At 45.3% G+C, this 18870-nt stretch overlaps 1 protein-coding gene across 5 annotated transcripts in view; it reads left to right on the forward strand.

Annotated features, from left to right (window-relative positions):
- RAB11FIP4 (RAB11 family interacting protein 4) overlaps positions 1 to 18870 on the forward strand; it is a 112670-nt gene that overhangs the window by 60768 nt on the left and 33032 nt on the right. The window contains exon 1 of one of the 5 annotated variants that reach the window (XM_039716427.1): positions 6290 to 6618. The exons of the other annotated variants lie outside the window; for them this stretch is intronic. The gene's annotated coding sequence lies outside the window, so the exon portion shown is untranslated. Of the gene's footprint in view, positions 1 to 6289; positions 6619 to 18870 lie in introns of those variants that run through there. 5 annotated transcript variants of the gene reach the window in all.

An 18870-nucleotide genomic window follows, 5' to 3' on the forward strand; every position in this document is an offset into this window, starting at 1 on the left:
ACCTGGGTCTCAGCTGGTGCCCTGTCTGCTGGGCCAGCTTTTCTATCTGAGCATCTATAATAGCAGTACTTCTGTGCATGTAGGTGGAATTTGATACTGAATCTCAAAGGCTAATAATTTTCCAGAGTGCTTTTCCTTGTTCCTCTGTCTGCAGAGCCTGCCCAAATTAAAGGCAGAGCAAAGCAGGGCTCCTTTGCCTCAGCCAGGCAAAGGATCAAAGCTTGGGATGGTGCTGAAGGCACATGCCTGTCTTGCTTACCTGCAGTAGTTTATGAAGTCCTCGTCTAGGGAGATTGGTAGGTGTCAAATCTACTTTACAGAACTGCACAAGGGTGGCATTATAAGTTTGCTGCACCCTTGTACAAAAGGCATGTTCAGTTGATTAGGTCAGGCTGTGTTTTGCTAGAAGCAGCCAGTTTTGGAAATGTTGCTTCTCCCTACACATCAGCCTTCCTGCCTTTCCCTGGTGTCTCAGGAGCCACAGGTGAATGTGCTGTTTATCCTCCAGTCCCTAGAGGCATCTTTAAAATTTACAAGGCTGAAAAAAATTTGCAATGCTAAAATTTGGAGCTGATGGTGTTGAAGCCTGATGCCTACATGGCCAAACAGAGGTGGTCAGAAATTGCTTCTCTCCTGCTGTAAGGCTGCACACTTGATGTCAGGAGTGGTGCACTGAGTGTATTTGAGGTATGGTGCAGGTGCCTTTGTGAAGCTGTTTTCTTATCTGTTTTGACCTACCATGACAGGACAGAGCTGTGTCAGTCTGTCCTGCATATTCCTACCTTCATTAAAACCCTGGGTATTGAGTGCTAGTGCCTGTGCTCTTGTGCTGTTCATTCAGGGATTTAGGGTAGAAGTGCTTTATGTAGCCATTGTCATCTTGTAAGGAGCAAAGAACAAATGTGCTGTATTCCCTAGATCCAGGATAATCATATCTGACAGCATACTAATTAATCATCAGGTAATTCTTTCCCATGTAGCTGTCTAATTACTGTTTAGTAGCCCTGATTTCATTGTGCAAATAACTCATATTTTCAAGCAGGGGTTTCAAGGAGAAGAGCACAGTGGGCCATGACTCCTGGTGTAACTCCTCCATCTTCTTTGAATTACTCCTGGGATAAATTGGGTCTGTCAAATCTTTTAGTCTACTGAACCACAGAGCAGCCCTAATTATTACCATATTGGCCACAAGGAAAGAGTGTGCCCAGCTCCACTGCTCAGTGCAATGGAGCTGCTGGTAATGTGCTCACAGTGCATCCATATGTTGGCTCCCAGGAGCTCTTCCTAACCTAGCAGATTATAAAATAATGAGCTTGAGCCATACTTTGGGGATCAGTATAGAGGATGCTCTTAAAAGATGGGGTTGTATATTAGAGTGTGCTGGATGTCTCCATGGTAAAGATTTACTTATAAACCAGGGAAGACAGTAAAGATAAAAATTAAAACTGCTTAACATGTGTACCTTGAAATTGCTTTTCGCCTCTGCCTCCAGCTCATTCCCTTCTGGTTTAGTTGGGTTTCCCCAATGTTTGTGATGTGTCCTAACTGTGTGTGTGCATGCATGAATCCAAATTCTATTCAGCCAAAAATTTAGACCAATTCAAAAATTTTAACCACACTTGGAAGAACAACAGAATCTTTACAATATTAATCTTTTGTGTGTCATAAAAATAGCCTTTTTTATGGGTTTCATTAAAGCAAGACAGAACTTCATCCATGGGACTTGACCAGTGCAAAAATGATTTCATACTTCAGCACTATTCCCATATGTGAAAGAAATCAGTGACAGCTGATACAAGGCAGTTTCCCACTTGCAGAGCTGCTTCTTTGGCTAGAAACATTATTTAGGTGTGTATGATTTGGGTTGTTGCTAGCCAGATCCCATAATATCTGTGTCAACACTATAAAACTAATCCCTGAGACATCAGTGTCCAACTGGAACAGCATATGTACACTTAACTTGATGTTGGCTGTGGACCCACTGATAATTTAATATCTCCCATTTTTTCCAAGCTCTGTGACCCTAACAAAGAGGTGACTTCATGTCCTGGTGTCAGGTTTACCCCAGACATATTGCAGCAATTTTCTCATGGTTTTTATTGCTCAGTTGTACGCTACTGCCTCTGTGTTTGCTGCATGATTACGCCCTCAGTGTCCAGATCATCAGACCTTTGCCCAAACCAGCCTGAGAATGGCCTTGCAAACATTCTGAGGAGCTGGAGTGTGTTTGATTTTCCTTGGCTTATTTGCTTTCCATTATCTGTCTTCATGGTGATAAAAACTGCTGCTGCCAACCTCAGGAGTGCTGCAGCTCTGCTGTGTGGAACACACAAAGGGAGGAATGATGTGCAGGCTGTGCTCCCAAAAACTGCCTCGTGGAGCTTCTCCCCAGAGGAGCCAAGAGGAGGGAAATGTCGACCACATAAATAGCAGGGGCTCTCCAAGAACGTGTGCTGAAATAAAAGCAGCTAAAAATAGTCTCCGGGACTAAATGTGAATCATCTGGAGAGCAACTCGCAAAATGTTCTGCAGGAAAATCCTGAAAGGAGGAAGCCATGCTTTCAGAAGCAATCATGCAAGCTGGAAACAAATAAAGTCTTCCTATGAAAAACTGCAACTTCCAACATGCACTCTTGGAGGGAGCTCACACCTTGCCCTGGGTCTGCCTTCTTTTATGCTGGGACTCAGTCTCTTTCTTACTGGTGCAGGTTTTGGTTAAGTCTCCCAAGGGCTGGGATTTTTATTTTTTCCCCCCAGATTTTGATCCTAAAGAACTGGAACTCCAGCAAGTGGAATCAGGCTTTGTTACAACAGCCAGTCCACAGAATTTCTCTCTCCTCCAGGCAGTTTGCAGGTGCCAGAACTGAAATAAATAGGCAGGAGATCTTTCTCCTTTTTAATGCCTTTATTAAGAAGAATCAGCTCAGGTGGGGAGAAATCAACAGGTTGTGCCCACGCCGCCGCTGCTCCCAGGCGTGGCACGGAGGAGGAGGAGGAGGGTGATGCAGCTTTGTCCTGGTCTGCAGGCAGAGCTGGGGATTCCGTCCTCACGGGAGATTAGCAGATTCCTGCTTTTTGGTCTAACGCCCCGGGTCGTCTCTTTAATCAACATCTTTTTAGGTTAGGGTGAGAAGCAAAAAGGGTCCAAGCAGGTACTGGACTACGTTCCCATCCTTAGACGTCACTTAGTTCTATGTTGGTTCGTAATTCTTAGGGGTTTTCCTGGAAAACTGCAAAATTCGGGGCGCAATGCATTTCTCATCTGCATACCAGCTCTGATACCACTCCCATTCTCCTGGTACCTGCAGGGTCTGTCCCGGTGTCCCTCCCTGGCAAGCATCAGGGGGACAATGCTTAATCACCAACCATTAACAGGTAATTGAAGAAGAACTCTTAACAATGAAACTAACTTAACAGCAACTGGTCTGACTTGTTTTTAACTCTGCAACCTAAAACAAAATAGACAACTTTTTATTCATAACAGGCTGGCCCAGGGCCGGGGAGCCCTGGGCACACGGACACGGCACCCGCTGGCTCTGCTGCTTCTCGCTGGGCCTTGCAGCTTCTCTTCTTGCCTTGGCATTTCTGAGATGCTGGCTGTGCCAAATTCAGTGGTAAAGCTGTTTCCTCTCAGAATTGAAATGTCCATAAAATGCTGATTTTGACAACATTTTGGCTTGGGGAAAAGGAAATTATTTGTGAATTTCAGTGTTTCTCATTTTGATGTCTTTCAAGAGTAGAGGCTTCCGTTTTTCATTTTGACTTGATTTTTATTTGTTTCATCTTTAAGAACACTTCAAGAAACTGATTGGCACCAGTCTTTACACAATTCTTCTAGCGAGAACTTTCACATTTTCCTTTAATTCTTTTCAGGAGTATCAAAATTTCTCTTTCAGAATCCCTATTTTCAGCCTAAGGCTTGTGAAAGACAGGGCAGCTACCCAGCAAAGCAATCTAGGAATATAATGGGAACGATATTTCATGAGAAATTGTTCTTTTCCATTCAGGAGAAGAATGACTAATGTGTAGTGCTTTTCTACTAGCTGTTAACAATGCATTTCGCTTTTCCTGACGTGTTTAGAAGAATGCGACAAGAGCCCCGAGGCATCTTCTAACAAAGAAACGTATCACTTGGCGTTTTTACAGCGAGCTGAGGCTTTTCTGGGTTACACACGTCAAAGTGAAGTGGTGGGTGTACCTTCCATTACCCACCAGAAAGGAAACAGAAGGAAACAGCCTGATAAAGCCATAGTTTTATTAAGCAAATATTCCTGTGTAAGGTCAAGACATTGCTGCCTGCTGAATTTATTCCAGACTTCAGGCCTGCTTTTTAAAAAGCTTTAAGTGCGAACAGATAAGGAGTTAATTTACCTTTTCAGAATTAGACCTTCTTAGATCTTCTGAAAAATTCATGGAAATTGTGAATGGGAGAGATACATTTTTAAACATGCTTGGTTTATTTAAGTCTAACATTTGCCAGTCTTTGCTGTGATGTGTGGAGCCTTTCCCTCTCAGTTCATATCCCAGGACATCCTAACTCTGCTGGAAAACAATCTTCACTCTCTGCCCTGAACCCTTGGTTCTGTATTCCTAAATTTTACCGACACCAGCCCCAACTGTGCAGTGGTTTGACCTAGAAACAGAGCCTTGCCTGTGCCTTCAGCATCTGTGTGTAAAGAGCATGAGCTGTCTCAGGTGCCTCGCTCCCTGCGGTGCCCAGAACTAGTTCCATTAACAGATGATCATCCTTTTGGCAGAACTATTCACGCTTAATCTCTTTTGGGCTGAGTGATGAAACTGGTTGGAGGCAGAGCACTCCAGGGCTCAGCGTAAATGCAGTGCCAGGAGCTGGCAGAAGAGCAGTTCATTCTTCTTCCAGAATGTGTCTGGGAGTACAGTGAAGTGTCAAAACTCAGGTGCAAAACCAGAGTTACCTTCCTGTGATACTTTTTTGACCTCATTGTCTCCTTTTGCTTCCCACTCTCCTTTACCACCCTGTTATTTGAAGTCAGGAGCTGAGGCCCTTCGGGGAGGGCACCTTTAACTGCTTTACTCCGGCCATCCTACACGTGGCCTTGTACGAGGAGTTCATTTTAAGTTACTCACCCATAATGGTACCTGTAGGAGGAAAGAAGAGGATTAAAGTATATCCTCCCTGCAAACTTAATTATTGGGAATGTTTGATCCTTTCCACTTTGAGCAACCCCCATCAGCAAAATTCAGCATTCAAAAATTTCCATTGTTGCAGAAATCTGAATTTTGGTAGTTGGTATAGTTTATTATTGAATTATAGAAAAGGGCAGGTGGTATGTTTTCTATACCATTAAAATTTGAAAGATACTGAAAAATGTTGCCTCCCCTAACTCAAGAAGTAATTTTCAGACCTGTTTGTAAGCAGTAGGGAAAAAAGGGAAAAAAACATGTCAGATCCATCATACTGATAGTTTTAAAATGCTTTGATCTGACTTCCATAATGTAAACATTCTTATTGTAGTCAACTTACCTGTAGAAACACTTATTAATGTTGAACAAGGAAGCTGGAGTGCATTTAGGATCAGCTGTAACACTGGAAAATGGGATTTTTAAATGTCTGTTCACCTCTTCTGGTTTCGCACAGGCTTCCATGAGCTCTGTGAACCTTTTCCATCTTAGCCACCACTAAGACGGAATAGCCATTAACACAATTAACACGTTATGAAGGGACAAACAAATTCAAAAAGATGAGAGCCCAAAATACCCCTGTAATAGTCTGAATATTACAGACCACATGCAATACTGATTTGAGAGGTAGCAGAGAGGTTGTAATTTTTTCAAATAGACAATTTTGGCTTCTGCTGCACTTGAGACTTCTGTCTTTCTCTTATCTGACTATTTGTTGCTCTGAAACTTCACACATCTTGTATTTTGGACTGTGATATCTTTGAGAAAAACCTTGGCACCATGAGAACTGAGTGTCCGGGACCTATTGCCATAATGCGAAAGTTTAATTGTGTGTGGCTTCAGTAGTTGATGTTATGGATTCCGTGCTTCCATCAAGAATCATTTACCTGCAGATCATGACATTTTGGCAGGGCAGATTTTTACAGTTGTTCAGAAATAGCTGATTCCACTGCAGATTTTAGCATCAAACCTGGGGGCAGACTTCAATCCTGCCATTGTTTCTGAGATCTTGGAGCAGCTCAAAGCAGGGGGGGTGAGGCAGAAAGTTTATTTTTTTTTTTTAAATTTACATAGTTTTTAACATCGGTTACAATTCCAGATAGAAAATGTTTCGCTAATAAGCATTATTTCAAACTGATGAGAGCTCTTAATGGAAGTTTATATTTACCTGAATCAAAGACAACAATGCTGTTCCCAGCCCTGTGTGATGCCCGTGGCCGTGCTGAAAGGAGCATTTGATTAGGAATGCCTTGGCCAGGGCGAGATGTGGAAGCTTTGGAGTCTGCCCCGGGTGTCTTGGCAACGATACACAGCGGAGAGCCCGCAGCAGCGCGGACACAGCGTGTCCCGGCTCTGGCTTCGCATCCCGCTCGTGCAAGGCAAGAGAAAACTTTGCTGCTGCCGAGACGGGCTTTAGAGACACTGCAGTTCCCGTAGAGACTCTCACAGTCACTCTCAGTAAGTATAATTTTAAATTAAGGAGTGTTTTTTTCCCCTCTGAAGTCATCTTTGTTAAGCGTGCTGTAGTTCAGGGATAAAAATCAGGCTAAAACGCGCAGTTAAAATATACAGCAGCCTGCTTTCAATTAGTGTGGAGCTGCTTTAACCAGCCATTCACTGAGTGGTATGGGACTGAAGGAGGCTTAGAAAACCTTAGAGACTGGGAAAGCAAATCCCCCTTGGGAAAGCTTCCCCCTTTGTCAGCCTGTTCTTTTCAGGGTGAGCCGGTGGCATTGTGTGTGCAGTGGTACCTACAGCAGAGCAGGGACAGCCCCTGGCTCTGCTGTCTCCCCCTGCACGGCTGATGCAACAGGAGCCCTGCAGAGCCATTCCCACTCCCTGGGCACTGTGATGAAGCAGGCTTGAAGAGAAAAACTGAGCTAAGCTGTTCCCTGTTTTCTAAGGTGTCTATTTTCTTAAGCAGAACTGGAATGTGCTGTGAGGTTTTATTCTCACCAAGCTTTTCTGCTTTCTGAAGTGTTTGTGTTTGGTTTTAGTGGAGCAAAATTGATTGTGGAAAACCCCTGGAGATTTATCCCAAGTCAGAGGAGAAGATATGATTGTGGTGTATGGCTGGTTTAGGATAGGGGTGTCTGCATCCATCTCTAGCCTCTGTCACAGCCTCAGTGTGGCCTCGGGGAAGGAGCTGCTCTCCCTGAGCACTGAGAGCGAGCCCACACAGAGCCTTTCTCCCCGGCATGTGATGTCCCTGCGTGGGCTGCACTGGCGTGGGTGGGCATGACTGGCTGCCTCGGTGCTCATGGCAACCTCTCCCTGTGCCTTTGATGCAAACAGCAGCGGCTGCAGGCGTGTCTGCTCTCCTGCTTGAAGCGTTTTGGGGCACAGCTGTGCACAGACAGTGGCACATCCTGGGAAGAAGCACGTTCCTGTGAGGTACATGTCAGGGTAGAGCTGTGGGACTCACAGCACCACGCAGCTCCCTGCAGTGGTACCTGTATTGCTCTAGGGAAAGGCCAGGGCAGTGGCACAGCTCCTCACGTGCAGTTCTGCAACAGCTCAGCTGCCTGATCCTGAGGAACACAACTTCCATCAGTGCTGGGTGGTAACTCAGGCTGCTGCCAGGGAGCTGAGTGTGTCTGCTTGTCCTTCAGCCAGGGACAGGGACCCTCTGTGCCACCACCCCACAACAGCAGCAGCTCCTGGTGTGGGGACGAAGCAGATTAGTCACAGAGTACAGTGAGTGAGGGACTCAGACCTGATCCTTTGGGAATAGGGGGCACTGCAGTGAGTGGAAGGGAAGTCACGACTCGATTTATCGATGCTTTTTGATCAGGCAGTTGTACAAATGCTTTCTGTGGGGAGACTGTGAGTTTAAAGGAACTTAGTTCAAAGGCTTCACACATCTGATGCTCAGGCCAAATCCCTGTAGCTTTGGTTCCCTGCTGGAATGAGTGTGTAGTTCAAGTGCAGGCTGTCATACTTGACTGGCAGCCAGATGAGGCTGCTGCACCTCATCAGCTCTCCTTGGCCCTGAGCTGCTCACAGCAGTGTCTGTGGGAAGCCAGCTGTGACAGAGCCAGGGACCTCTCGGGCTGAGAGGTGACAAGGATTTGGCTGGTCCTCTGTCCTCCACTTCCAGTATCACATGGGAGATACCAGAACCTTGTCATTTAAACCAGCAGAGCTCACTGAAGTCAACACTGGGACTGTGCACCCTAATTAAGAGTCTGGCCTGTCATGTTTTCAGAAAGAATCTGACAGCCCTGCTGAGTGAGAGGTGTGTCCTGTGCTCCCTTGGGCAGATGGTGGTTGGGGTGGTGTGTGGTGAACTCCTTGGGTGTAGTCTCTGTTGATTAGATGGTTTGGGATTCCCTCCTGCCTTGGAAAAGGCAATGCCCTCCACAGCAGTATCCATATGGATATTTCTGATTACTCCCCTGCAGCCTCGTGTGATGGCCTCAAGGGTTTAGTGTAGCTTTGGCATTGCTGAGCTGTTCCTGCAGAGAACTCCTTTGTGTCACCCAAGTAACCTGTGCACGTGAACTGTCCTCTGTCAGGCTCAGAGGTGCCAGTTTGCCTCTGAACTGTGCTCCTGCCATGGCTGATGGGGAATTATCGTGGGAAAGATGCAGAATAGATCACATGCATATCATGCTGTGGCCCAGTTCACTGTAATACCTGTTCCCTACAAGGCTGCTTAGGGATTCCTAACCCATTTTTTCCCCTTGGAGAAAAATGTGCTGTTTTTGTAGCAGAAATCAGCATGGATATTAGTTAATTCCAGATCCCAACATATTGTGGTGTTTCCTGTCAGTTTCCCTCATTCATCTCAGTGTATAAAATGTGCTCCATGAGGAGACTTTCCGTGAGCATGGAGCAAGTCTCCTTTCATCTGTGCCTCCCTCCTCCCTCATGGAGTGTTTGTGTGTGTTAAATAAAGCGTCAGGCTTGGTCAGCTCCAGCTTGGACTCATCTCCTGAGTATTAAGGACTCTCTGTCTCTCTCACTTTAATCTTCCCCCTGGTTTCTTTCTGTTCCTTCCTCTGTTTTTCAGCAACAGTGACACCTAATTAGGTCATGGATTGTTTCATACTCAGAACCTTTCAGGAGGTTTTCAGTCACTGTGAGTTTTGTTATTCAAGGCACTGGTTCTGCTTGCCCAGCTTTCCTGTTTTGTGCCTCTATTAGCTGCTCCTAACACTGAAATATTTCTCATTCACATGGCTGCAGCAGTAAAAGCCTTGTTAGTTCCATAACAAGCTGCTACTGACTCCTCAGGGAACTTCCAAAGAAACATTTTACTCTGAGATCAGTCTGCTTTTCTGCATTTCCTACTGTTTTATTAATAAGGATATTTTCCTGAGAAGGAGATTCTCACATCAAGTTGCCTGCAGCTTCAGTGGCTGCTCCTCCCTGGAGCCCAGATAATGCCTCCTGCTTGCTCAGGATGTTGGGATCCCCATCTGGGTGACAACACACACGTTGCTGCTTTCAAGGCAAACAGGGCTCAGCAGCATGTCCAGACACACCTGGGAGTGTGGCTTTGGCTCAGATGAAACACACAAGGTGTGGTTGGCCCCAAATTTTGTTGTATCCGGATTCAAGCACTCGTTTACCAGGAGGTGTTGTTTTTCCCCACAAACAAAGTTTAGTTAAGCCTTAAGGAGTAATTCCAAAGGATGTGCTGGTCAGTACAATCAAGAGTGGAAGAATTGGAGTTTTTATATCTGTAACCAAAATCTAGGAAACACTCTATACATCCAAATCAATCTGCAGCCAGAAGTCTGTGACAGAATGAGCTGGGACTACATGCAGCCCTTATAAGTGGTATTTGTAGCAGATTGCTACCTCCTTCTTCAAAATAAAATACCATTTTGCTCCTGTTCTCTAATTCTGTCTTTTAAAACAATTTAATACATGGTCCTAAATTATGGTTGTGAATTATGGTATCCCCAAATATTCTTAATAGCTGTATTAATACACAGAGGAAAAAAAAATAAAACAACAACCCAAACAGATGAAAGAAGGGCTGGTAATTCAGAAGGATTGAAAAGATTTCTACTTTTCTTCCGAGTTAATTGAGAGCAAAAGCTGTTGCCCCTTTATTGCACACATTTCAATTAGGCTGACAGCAGAGCTGGTCACAGAAGGCTGAATCTGGCCTGTAACAATTTGTCAAGGAAAATCTTTCCTGTTTCAATCATTGAACCTTATTAAATCAATTTCATACAATGTTTTAGTCATTGCCTTTCATTCATGCCCAACTAAAGCTTTTTTGTAGCAAGCAGTGACAGCAAAGTTTGCATGCTAGCAATAACAAGATTGGCTTTGCCTGGTCACGTGTGGCATGAGAGACCGGCCAGAAATTTTCATCCTGTTGTCTGCTGGGTAAAGAGAGGGGCAGGAGGTGATTCCAGCTCCTTCTCCAAGCAAGGTACCAGTGCGTCCAGGGGAGATGGGGTGTCCAAGTTTTTAGCCTGAGGAAGTATTTTACTCAGCATGTTTTGTAAGACTTTTCAAAGTGAAGATCACATATGGCTGTGGAGGGAGCACCTTTGCTGGCTTTTTTCCTGTGACATTTTTTGACATTGCTTGCTACATGTGGCTTAGCAAAAGAGTGGAGAGTGGTGAAAGATGGGAGTTGGACAAGAAAACTACATAAAAAGTAAAGGAAGTAAGAATTGGAGGGCAACTTTTGGGGCAGTTAGGATCTGAGCACCAGATCTGAGCACCACTCCTGTCTCCAGAAACCTCATAAGGTAGGTTATTCACTAAACTTTCTGGACTAGTAGATAACACCCCTTTTGCAGTGCATTTCTGCTCAAATTTGTATCCACGGTTTGTTGTGTCACCTTTGATTTCTTTTGAGATTCACTTCTCATTCCTTAATCACGTCAAGCACTTAATCCCAGTGGGAATTTGGAGTAAGTCAAGAGTTTTGAGCTCAGCCTCTCCTGCTGCCTGAAGCTGGAATGAGCCAGCTTCAAGAGCTCCTTGAGATATCCTTTTTGAGCAGGATGTCCTGTCAGGTTTACATCGAAATTACAACTGCCTTGATTTTTTTTTTTTCCCCTTCATCTCTCTGACACAACACGTGAGAAATCAGGGATGCAGGCTGACCTCCTGGAGGAAAAGGCATGCTGCCAGGGTAGTAGATCCCAGGTCTTTAGAGAAGGAAGTGTCACATTACCAGCTGATTAAAGCCGTCTGGCAGAACCTACAGCACAAAGCATTGAGCCAGCAGCAGTAATCCGATAAGTGTCTTGAGAGGAGCCAGTGTACCTTTTGGGGTGTTCCCAGGTGAGTCCCTGCAGTGTCTGCAGCCTGAAGGACAATCCCCTGGGTCTTGTGCATTCCTGAGTTTGGGGTGGAGAAAGGCATTTGCACTTTGCAGAAGGGGCTGAGGAGGGATTGCTCACACGGACCTCACACGCCCAGGGCGTGCTCAGGTGGTAGAAAGGCTCATGCCTCTGACTGGGGTATCTTTAGCTCCAGCCACGCAGGCAGCCTAAGAAGCCCAGCAAACTGCAGCTGTGGAGTGAACTGGTGTTCACATCCCAAAACATGGGATAAGGAGCCAGGCCCCCATGGAGGCTGTGGCTCTTCTCACCCTCTCTCCTGGGTGCCCGTGCCTGCTCTTCGTGGTACTTCATGTGGGCTCCTGGAGGGGCTGTGTCACATCCATGTGAATGCCTTGAGGTTTTGGAGTGGCATTAAATGTCTGTATTCAGGCAGCTGAAGGCAAATTTCAGTCTTGATGGACACCAGGTAGGAGTGACTGATGGTGCTGATCCATCCCTGGGCTGTCAGGGATGCCTGGGGCTGAGCTAGCCTGCCTGGGGCTGAGCTAGCAGGAAGGAAACAGGGAGCAGGCACATCTCATCAGGGATAACTGACAGCATGGGGCCTGTGCAGACACTGCAATTATTTCCTTCGTTTTCCTTTTTCCTAACTTTCAGATGTGTGATTGCCATAGGGGGACCACCTACTGTTATACTGTGATTTGAGGAAGCCTTTGAAATTGTTTCTCTTGAGCTTTGGTCAGCCAGATGTAAAACAGAAGCAATTAAAACATGGGGGAAGTGAGAAGACCTGGAAGATGGATATGGAAGTCTGGTGTAGGAGCAGAGCAGTCTGGTGGGACACACTTCCTGTCCTGTCCCCCTTTAAGCTTGGTGGATGAAGGGCACCAGAAGTTTCCCACTTGTCTCCTGGCTCTGGGAAGCCTTGGCTGCCTGGAGGCACTCATGGGATCAATACTGTCCCCAGGCAGGGCACAACAGCACCTAACAGGGGGGTTAAAGCAACAGAGATGTTCATGAAGTGCAGCTGGGACCCAACACGAGTGAGTATTAATTGAATGAGAGTTTTGAGGGCTAATGCCAAATGAAATAAAGGTTTGCTACTGATGTCAGTAGCTTTCAGACCAGGCTTGGGCAAAAGTGCTGGTGCTCACTGAGTCATTGGGCTGCCTTTATCTGGTGGCCAGCTTCTTTTAGCATAGTTTGATGTCATTGGTTTTCCCAGGAGCAGCAGCTGGAATATTGGTTTCAGCTGGAGAGCTCTGTGATGGACTTGATTCAGGGCTTGAGGAGACTTCCATGTTTGATATTAATGGTGATTTAATGATAAAATGGCAGCATGACTTGGGAAGGAGAGAGAATTGGTCCAGTGAGGCAGCCTCACAGATAGCTGAGTCAGTCTGCTGGGGAGCCAGAGCAGTGCTGTCACTCCAGGTTGCTGCCCAGGGCTCAGTCGTTTGTCTGAGCACCACTGAACAAAAGCACAGATGAAGAAGGAAATGCAACCTCTCTCTCTTCCACAGCAGAAAATTAATTGTGAAATACTCTCACCCTACCCTTCCCCATTACTCAGGGAAGAGGGAAGCAGTGGAGCCAAATACTTGAGGAAGATGTTTCCAGGATGAGGGTAATTCCAGTCCTGTGCAGCATCCATCCTAGCAGGGTACTGCACTGAGTCCTGGGGGTGCCATTGCAAGAATGGGGAAAGAAGCATCCAAGTCCTGACTTTCTCACATTTCTTGTCTGAGCTTGGAGAGGTCACTTGAGAATAGTTTTAGGGCTGGAGACCACCTAGGCTGTAGTCCTGCTGTTCAGCAAAGCCTGTGTTTCTTGGAGCTTTTATCACACAAATATGGAACAGAAGCAATTAAAGGATGGGAAGTAGGTGTCTGACCACCTTTAAAAGCACAGCCTCTCTCTGTCAGATTTCTTTGCAGTGAGATGGCAGTAGCCACTCTTTCTCTTCATGCAGGTGTTAGAAAATGACACCGATTAAAATTACACAGCTGGTATCCCAGCTGTGTGCTGTGGAACTTCCTTCCTCGTTCCTGTCTGCCCCGCAGCACATGCCAGGACCTCCAAAAGGCCAGTGAGTGAGAAAAGCTTCTCCTGGGCCATGTGGGGAAACGAGTGAAGCTATTTGTTCACAAAACAGCAGCACTGCAGGTGAGCAGCATTGAGCCACCTGTGCAGGCTCCCTCTGCAATAACCCCAGGTTTCCTCATGTCCTTTCTGGTGCTCTCTATCTAAAAATGACCCTCTATTGGATTAAACTTGTGATGTGTAGAAACTACTGCAATGATCCAGAAGAAACCACAAACTCAAGATGTGAGTTCCTGAATGCTTCCAGTTAAGCACACACAATGGGTCCATTTTACATCAGCTGGCATTTGTCAAACTTATCACAGTTTATGGTTACCACAGTGTTCTTTTGGGAACCATTAAGACTGTGTGTGTCACCCAGGGAAAAGGCCACAGGAATCCAATTCAAAATATTTGCCTTGCTTGCAGCCAGGCTTCACAGCATGGCAAGGGTGATTCACAGTGCTGGATTTTGGAGCTGTTGGTGTAGCTGTGCCCCAGGTATTGAGCTGGGAATTAAAGCAAGGGCAGAAGGTGACAGGGACCCTGTACGTGTGCTGCTGAGGACAGATGGCTCACAGCCACCCCTTCCCTCCTCACTGCTGCCCAGTTCATACTCTGAAAAATAACAACAAAAGAATTGACTTTATGAAAGACATTTGCATTTGTGATATTTACAGTACAGAGCCTGTTCCTCCTACTTAACTGTATCATGAGTTAATCCATTCATTTTAGCTGCAAAGCCTGAGGCTGAGTTGATTTACACTGGATAATTCCAGGTTAACTAAGCTACAGTCACTGAGCAGTCCCAGTTGTAAGAACATTCTTGTGTTCTGGGAGAGGAACAAGACAAGAGGAAGCAGAGACACCTGGCAGGCAGTCAGAGCAGTGTGAGTGTTGACAGACCTCGCTGTGGAACAGGAAGGTGAGGCTGGAAGGAGCTCCTGATTGTGTGCCTGTATATTCAGGCTTACAGGTGGGGTTTGTGTGAAAGGAAGGTTTGACAAAAAGTGCTGATGAAGACCAGGCTGCTGTCCCAGTACAGACTAAAAATACATTGCATTTGTCATTGTGAACATTTGCACTTATTAATAGCCAATATTAAAAATGCTTTCTGAGTCAATCTGTTAAAGTGTCTGGCTCAGGCAATGTATGTTCAGGGTAAGTTTTTGAAAATTCCTGCCATGGGAAAGATTTTTTGCTGACTTTAAAATGTTAACAGCATTTTTCTGAAACTTGATAAAAACGTTTTACTTACTCAGGTTTATAAATCATGATCAAATTCTCACTGTAGCACCACTGTATTGAGGAGTATTGAGGTCAGAACTGGATATGAGTGATCCAGCCTTACATTGGCATGGTCAGGACTGTAGCCACTCCTTATCAGTATATCAAGGACTTGGATAAAATAGAGAGATCATGCACCAGGTGAATGATTAATGATGGCAGCTTTGGAGAACCACTTAAGTCAGGATAGCACATGGATACAAGATTTATGTGCTGGGAAATCTGTAAGAAAAAAGGCCCTTACATTTTCCAGCCTGATCACAGGACCTCTAGAAGATATAAACAATCATCTCAATGTGAGTGCTGGCTCAGCGTGGAATTGAAGGGGCTGAACAATTCCACACTGAGCCAGCCCCGTGGTGTGACAGGGCTGAAGGGAATCTCTTCATGGGACCCCTGCAGTCCCTTGCAGTGGAGGGACAGGACACCTCCTGCTCCTCTGGCCTGGAGGAGCCTCGTGTGGTGCTAAAGCTGCCATCCCTTGTGTTGTTCCAGGCAGCAAGTGCATTTGAGGGTGAGCACCCCTTATCAGTGGTTCCCATGTAGTGACTGGTTTGTCCTGGTGACTGACAGCTGTGATAATGAGGTTATTGTGAGGAGGCAATCAGTGCACAGAAATGTTTTTATGTCTTGTGGTCTGGGATCTTGGGTTTTTGTGCCCTGAGAGGCTCCAGCTGGCTGGGCCAGAGCAAAGGGCAAAACACGGAATGACTGTACAAGAAAAATCCCTGTTGCTTTCTCATCAGCATTAGGTGTTAGTTTGTCAAAGTCATTGTAGGGCTGTTTGCTGTAGTATCAAGACAGAGCTTTCTAGGCATTTTTATGTACCTTTGAAGTAAAAATACCAGGGGAGCAAGGCAAGTCCATTAGTCCCTATGAACAACTGGTGGTTCACAGATGCTCCATTTCTAGGTAAATCCCCTCTGCTGCTCACTCTCTCAGTGCTCTCTGAACTCTGTTGACTTAACTGCAGGTTTTTACACAGCTGGCTTACCTCAGTACAGTGCTGTGCCCCTGGGGAGCCTCAAATCTGGGTCTTGGCTTAGACCAGAACAAAATACTGAGGGATCTGGCTGGGCGAGGGTGGCGTGGAGGAAGACAGTATAATTCTGGTTGCAAGGCTTGATAAAAATTTACCTTTTCTTTTTTATTCTGTGTTTCTGTCTCACTGGAGTTGTGGAAGCTTTTTCCAAAGCACCACTTTCATCACGCAAAAATCTTGTTTCTCTCTCCCCAATGAACTTCTGCTTATTATATATCTGTGAGTTGCAAAAAAGAGCCTCAAACCGACAGTGGCTACAACAGCTCCTGTCTCTCATGGACAAGATTAAAATCCACCAAAATGATATACCATGGAAAGCATTGAGTTGCCATTCTCTGGTGCCACAGAAAATTGATTTCCTGTCTCTTGCTGCTGCAGTACAGAGTCCATGGAAGTACCTGGCTTGCTGGATTTCAGTATGATGGAGATGGGTGATGGATAGGAGCCACAAATCACAGAGGTAAAGGAACGTGCTAGGGATGGCCCAGGTTGGAAATTGGATGACTTTGATGTCTGTACTGAGTTGTTAAAGCTAGAATTCATGTTCCAGATGATAAGACTGTCCCTGTGTAACTTTTAAATTAGAATCTGTATGTTTCTTACTGAGATTGGACTTCGCTTGGTAATATCCAACCATGCCTCTGAAATGCTTTGTAGGCAATACTTATAGGAAGTAGTGGGGGTTTCCCATCTGAATGTTAATATTTTAGTGGTTGCTACTTTTTAGCCATATCCAAGAATGAGATTTCTGTTTGTGGATAGAACTGGTGATTGAGCCCATTCCTGACATTCTGCATGATCCAAGATTCTAAACCCAAAAGTAATCCCAAACCGGGCATGTAGGAATTTGCTGCAGCTGCAGCTTGGACTGAAATGATTTTATGAACATTACATACTGAAACAGGTTTAGCCTGACAGTCCAGCTCCCTGCTCACAACTGTGGCAGTGTCTCTGTGTCAGAGGAACTGGAAACATCTGGTTCCTCATTTGGTGAAGCAAAGAGCCAAAAGTGAAAGAAAAGGTGCAGCAGCCGAGTGCCACAATGTCACTGAAGTGCAGAGCCACAGAACCAGATGAGTTCATGTCCCTCTTGTACCCATGGAGAGTGCAGGGGCTGGGGCTGTCACCCTGCTGTCACCACGTGGCCACAGGTGACAGGGAGATGGAGCTCAGCTGGCGGGGAGGGCCCTGCAGGGGTCAGTGCTGGCACTGCCAGAGGTCACAGGTCACTGTGGGACAGCAGAGCCACACCACGACCTGGGGGAAATGGCCAAACACAGCAAACAGTTCAGCTCCTGCACTTTGCAACCTTCTCATGCCTCTGAAAACAACTGCTCTCCACTCAGCCTGCAGGGAGAGGCCACAGCTGTCAGTGCCAGGGGCTGAGCCAAGGCCACCTCGTGCCCGTGAGTGTTTTTTCCCTGGTGGCACTGGGATAGATGACCATCTGCTTCAGGAGTCCCATTATAGATATGTGCTACATGAAGATGGCTCTGGATTCATAAGACAGAAAAGATTAATGGTATCAGATGCAATTTTCCAAACAAATAAAACTTTGATCTGCAATGTAATTTAGATTATCTAAATCCGACACAGTCTGGGGCCTGAGATGTATCAGGATTCCCAACTAAAAAGCATTTCCTGTGGCACAGTTTGGTGTCTTTCAGGCATAGAAAATTAAAAACGTCTTCTTTTAACTTCCATGTCCCTCTTCTCCCCAGGTTTTGTTGTCTTTCCTAACCTTATTCATCTGCTAAAAAACAGGGCTGGAGACAGGAGCTTTTATTGGGCAGACCTGTGAGCACTTGTGAGGCCTTCTGTGAAAGAGATCATGAGTTGAAGCAGAAACTAATGTCTATGTTGCATTAAAAGTCAATATTTTGACAGAGAAGTTTTCTTTTGAGATAGAAAACTGTTCATTTGAGGGCAGAGAAGGAAGGATCAAACATCCTGCAAGCTGTGATCTATCATCATATGGTGCATGGTCAAGTTATCAGTCTAAACACTGTCCTGGTTTGCAAATCTCCATAAGCACAGATGTGCTTTGGGCACAGTGGGCTCATTGTCCCAAAAAAAAATTGAAGGGAGCTCTTGAATGATGTCTTATTATAGAAATGTTGCTGCTAAAAGCAAATTCTCCCAGAGAGTAAGTGCAGATTGTTTCTGTTATTGATTGCCACAGTCTCTGCTTCATTGAGACCACATGGCCCACTTTGTTTTTGTAGCTGTCTTTTATTAAAACTGACAAAGAGGTATCAGCATTTTAAAAGATGAGTCTTGAGAGTCCCCTGGGCAGCATTTTCATGCTGTAAAGTGATACTGGCACATTTGATCCACAGATGCTTTTAACACTGTGATAAAACAAAACCTTTCCTTACCAGGGTGGTCTTCTACCCTACAGAGCTTTCTGCTTTTTCCATGCTCAATGGGCCAAGAAGTGGAGAGAACCTGCAATTCCTCCTACGTTAAACTGTGCTCTGAGGATCTGGTCCTGTGTCCTAAGCTGCTGAGGACATCCCTATGTGTTTAGTTTTTTAAGGTATACTCTGCTGCTTCATCGAAGGTTCATAATGCATTTTGCATTCACATGGGTTATCTGTACTGGTTTTCAGTGTTCCTGAGACTGGTGGTCAGAAAGTTTTCATGCTGCTTCCTGATAACCAACATTTACAGTCCCTAATCCTCTCCTGTTCTTGCAGCTGACTTTCTAAGAAGCCAGTCAGAGTTTTATTTGAACACACAAACCTTGTTTGTTTTTATTTTTTTTTTTTTGCATTATATTTGAAGGTATCTGAAAAAATTTAGATCTGAGACATTTCATACTAGGACCTATCATGAGTGGAAATGTTTGACCTCAATCTGTCTGCACATCAGCTCCTGATCTGTAAAATTGGAATACCATCTTCTCTCATTTTGAAGAGACTTTATGAAGATAAATTAATCGTTGCAGAGCACTCAGATGTCAGAGTGATGAACACCACAGAAAAGCTTAGGGGGAAATAAATAGTTCTGTCTGCAGAGCAGGCTGTTAGTAGT

This window comes from Passer montanus, unplaced genomic scaffold (assembly GCF_014805655.1).
Source record: "Passer montanus isolate IOZ18808 unplaced genomic scaffold, ASM1480565v1 scaffold35, whole genome shotgun sequence".
In the NCBI taxonomy this organism is placed as follows: Eukaryota; Metazoa; Chordata; class Aves; order Passeriformes; family Passeridae; genus Passer; species Passer montanus.